Raw genomic sequence first — 4,346 nt, forward strand, 5'->3', positions numbered from 1 at the left:
CTGCAAGAATGGCCACCATCCACTGCTTTGACTGACTGTTGACTGTCTTTGACCTAATTGCTGATGACTGCTTCAACTGCAAGCAACAAGGTTAGACTGACAATATTTTTGTACTTTTTGATTAATAAACATATGAAAAGCAAAGACATACAAATGCAAAGTATGCTTGGTGATCAAGAAACAACCCACAAGGCAACCTACCCACTAGGAGGGAAGCTAGGGCATGCAATGATCCTTGAGGCCATGATATGATATGATATGGGCCATGAGGGATCCTAGGGCCAAAATTGGGGTCTTACAACAGGAAAATCCACCATCTTGCCCCAGCCTTCTGAATTACTAGAGTTGACAACCTTCATCGCTTGCTTGTACGATGCAATTGAGGCACTTGGCTTCTTCTGCTCAACAAAAGCCACCCTCTCAAGAACAACAGTCTCAAATGCCTGGCATAAAGTTTCATGGATCTCGCCATCCACCTCTACGTACTTGAAAGAGGATAGGTGACTCACAAGAATGTCTTCTTCACTACACACAATCACGATCTGACCATTCCAGACATACTTCAACTTCTGATGGAGAGTTGACGAAACTGCCCCAGCTGCGTGAATCCAAGGACGCCCCAATAAACAACTATATGCTGGCTGAATGTCCATCACATAGAAGATAATATCGAACACCTCCGGACCAATCTTCACCGGCAATATGACTTCACCAAAAACAAACCTTTTGGATCCATCAAATGCACGCACAATCAGATCACTCGGAGTGAGGATAACCCCTTCCACGACTATCTTACTCAGAATATTTTTGGGCAACACGTTCAACGAAGAGCCAGTGTCCACTAACACGTGCGACAACACTGCACCCTTACACTCCATAGTGATATGTAGGGCCTTGTTATGATTGCGACCTTCAGGCGTTAGGTCCAAATCTGTAAACCCCAAACCGTGCCTCGTGCTCACATTGGCAATGACACCCTCCAATTGATTGACAGAGATTTCCTGAGGCACGTAAGCCAGATTCAACATCTTCAACAAGGCATTACGGTGTGCCTCAGAGCATAACAACAGTGAGAGTATGGAAATTTTGGACGGAGTTTGGTTCAGCTAATCTACAATCTTGTAGTCACTCTTCTTGATTATCTTCATGAACTCCTCCACGTCTTTCTCAAACGAGCCTTCGGGCGCCTCCTTCTGAGCAGGCTCTTCATCAACCACAGCCTGTTTACCTCTAGCTTTGGCAAGAGCCTCAGCATTGTTATCTCTCAACGGTTGTGGAGCGAACAGACGACCGCTTCTGGTGAAACCTCTGGGTCCCCCAACATTATCCACAATAGGACCAACAGTCACAGGAGTTCTAGCTGGCACACCAATTGTCACAGGAGCATGACTAATTGGCCTGACCTGACCTTCAGCCCTTCGGTTACTACGGTAAGCGTTATCATACTTCCACGGCACGACCCTACTGTTCTCAACCGGCTTTCTTCCCGAAGCAACAATGGTAGTTGGAGCACTAACAGTTACAGGAGCGGAAATGGTAACAGGGGTACCAACAGTTGCAGGTGCACTGACAGTTCCTTGGCCACGTCCCTCAGACGGTTTGAAGTAAATAGTGAAGGTTGACACCACCCCACGATCTTTAACAGCCCGAGCAAATTGTAGACAGCCCTCATTAATCAAATTCTGAATACCAGCCCTCAACTGTATGCAACCATTTTCTGACCCTGCACAGTCTACACAGTCTTGATCACAACCCGGGTATACTCCCCCATTCAACAAACGATCCTTCACAACAACCAACGAAGTCTGAATCTCATCAACAATGACCACCAAGTCTTCAGCCTTACCGTCTTCCAAATTGTTCACTCTATGCGCACCATGCTGAGGCATAGGATTGTTTACAACATTTGGCACAGGAGCGAAATTGATTGTTTTAGCGTCAATTAAGTCCTGGACCTTATGATGAAAAGCCCGACAGTTCTCAATATGGTGCACCAGAGTGGAAATCACAACGCACGTTGGCATCATACCCAGATGGTATTTTTGTCAACGGAGCAATGGTACGCAACTCAACGAACCCCAGTCTGAGCAATTCGGGCAGCAGTTCAGCATATGTCATTGGCAATGGGTTAAAACATCGATCAGGCATCCTCTGTCTGGGCTGATACGGACGTTGTTGTTCTTGTTCTTGTTGTTGTTGTTGTTGTTGTTGTGGTTGTTGTGGTTGTTGTGGTTGTTGAACTCTCTGTTGTTGCTGTTGACGTGGTTGAGGTGCTAGGATGGTCACAGCAACAACCTGACGATATTGCCCTCTGTTTGCACTTCTCCTGTGTTGCACAACATTGGTTTCACCCTCTCTCCTACGAGGTGCCCCAGCAAACGGCTTCTTGGAAGATGAGGAACCAACATCCTGAATCTTCCCAGCTTTAATCAAGCTCTCTGTCCTTTCTCCACAAATCATCACATCTGAAAAACTACCGAATGGGCAGCTCCCCATCCGGTCCATGAATACACCATGTAATGTTTCGATGAATATATCAGTCAGTTCCCTCTCCAGCATAGGGGTTGTACTCTTGCGTCCAATTCACGCCACCTCTGGGCGTACTCTTTGAAACTCTCTCCATATTTTTTGACAAAGACTCTGCAACTGAGTCCGGCTCGACGCCATGTCCATATTATGCTTATACTTCCTCAAGAAGGCCTCACCCAGATCCCTCCAGCTTCGGATAGAATCTCTCTTCAACTCCATGTACCAATCCAAGGAAGCCCCAGACAAGCTATCCTGGAAAAAATACATCCACATTTTCTCGTCATCTGTGTAAGCAGAGATCTTCCTGTAGTACGCCTGCACGTGGGTGCAAGGACAAGAAGTACCGTTATATTTATCAAATGAGGGTGCTTTGAATTTGTAGGGAATCCTCATTCCTTCCACCAAGCCCATGTTTGTCACATCAAAACCTAGAGAGTTCTGACATTCCATAGCTCGGATTTTCTCAGCAAGGGCATCAACCTTCCGATCCCTCTCTTCCACTCTCCTAACATCACCGTCTTCATTGAGGAGTGTAAACATATCCTCCTGCCTGTCAACCAACGGAGCAGGATGGCGAATCGGAGCCCGGGTAGCTCTGGCATTAACAGTCTCTACAGCAAGAGGTTGTCCATTGATTCGAATTCCCCTCAACTTATCACCCACAACGTAGTCATTGGCGGGAGCAGCAGCGACAACATTATCATGAACCGGGACACCCATTGGTGAAGCACGGTTGGATGGCGGAATCACGGCTTCCTGTCTCTGGGCTAAGGCACGCAGCTCCTCTTGCCCTTGAACGACCCCTTGCATCATTGTCATGAATTGCGCCATGTTAGCCCTCATCTCAGCCAACTCTGCTTGAACCTGGTCCATGTTCCTCTGTTGATTTAGTCGGGTTGCGTAACGGTGCGGACGTCGATCAGCAATCCTGCCTGAACACAGGAACCAGAGTGAGAAGTCTCGATCAAGAACACCTGTTATGCAAAATGATATGTGTATGATGCTAATGATGCGTATGATGCACATGATATGTTCATTTCCAGGCATTCAAGAGCCCGATTCATCTTTCAAGAAATGGTAACCTGCGGCAAGAACAACACAGAAACAACATACACAAGATACTGAGCACAAGGTGAAACATCAACAACCTCATCTATAGACATGAGCAACAAGGATCATACAATAAAGATTCAAAGATCCCAATGATCAGAGTACAACAACGAATCCCGTCCAACAGGCCTGGAGGTGATTCTCAACATAAACAACAGAGGTACAAGCTAAGACAAATGTTCTCTCGGGATGAGAGTCTTCAGGCAGTGGCACTGGTCTATCAACAGGTCACACTCTGAACATTCTGGCAAGGGAGTGAGCTTCTCCTTTAATTGTCTTCTGAGCTCTACAACCTCTCCTCCAAGCTGGCTCTCTGATGCATGTCTCAAATCCATCTCCTTCTTCAATTGGATGTCTTTGTCTCTAAGTTGCTTCTCCAAGTCTCTTATCTTCTTCTGATAACTGGCTTCAGCTCTCTACAACATCAAGCATTCCCGGTGTTCTGCATTCAACAAGTTCTCCATCTCCTCATAGGACCTCTTCTTGCTCTTCAATCCAGCAACAACTTCTCCCTGTATGTCTCTGAGTTGATGAGCCAAGTTCAACTTATTAGCTTTGGCTTTGTAAAGCTCCATATGGGTATCTTACTCCTTCTCCTTCAACCGGCGATTCTCCATCAAGGCTTGCTTGTACTGCTCAGCAGGTACACTCTCAGCAAGGATCAAAGATGGTTGCTATTGCAAGGGCTTCATCCTATCGTAGGGCAA

The sequence above is a fragment of the Lathyrus oleraceus genome, chromosome 2, assembly GCF_024323335.1.
Source record: "Lathyrus oleraceus cultivar Zhongwan6 chromosome 2, CAAS_Psat_ZW6_1.0, whole genome shotgun sequence".
Classification (NCBI taxonomy): domain Eukaryota; kingdom Viridiplantae; phylum Streptophyta; class Magnoliopsida; order Fabales; family Fabaceae; genus Lathyrus; species Lathyrus oleraceus.